Source organism: Seriola dumerili, unplaced genomic scaffold (genome assembly GCF_002260705.1).
Source record: "Seriola dumerili isolate Sdu_G_001 unplaced genomic scaffold, Sdu_1.0 BDQW01004066.1, whole genome shotgun sequence".
In the NCBI taxonomy this organism is placed as follows: domain Eukaryota; kingdom Metazoa; phylum Chordata; class Actinopteri; order Carangiformes; family Carangidae; genus Seriola; species Seriola dumerili.
The window spans coordinates 92,025-92,401 of NW_019178321.1; positions in this window are offsets into that span (position 1 = coordinate 92,025).

The following is a 377-nucleotide window of genomic DNA, read 5'->3' on the forward strand; positions in this document are numbered from 1 at the left end:
TCCCACAGTGAAAACTCCCTCAAGTTTGTTCTCACTGGCGTCTTCTGGAGTCACAAACCTCCCACCTGTTTGTGTTGTTGCACTGGTCGATGATATCCAGGCAGGTTACTGCGACACAAAAGTGTTTAAAACCGCGGGATGGGGAAAATTATTAGATACCGACCCTCAGCAGCTGGCGTGTACAAACAGAGTGTAATGAGATCTGCCGAACCTGCTACAAAGCCAGGATGTCCGATTTGAAAGCAGCCTCAACCAAAGTGATGGTACAGTGTGTTTTTATGTTTCATTGGAACTCTTATACATGTGTTTTAATACTTTATTTTCCACTACTCATTAATTCACTGATTATATTTTTCCTGAACATGAAATATTCAGAA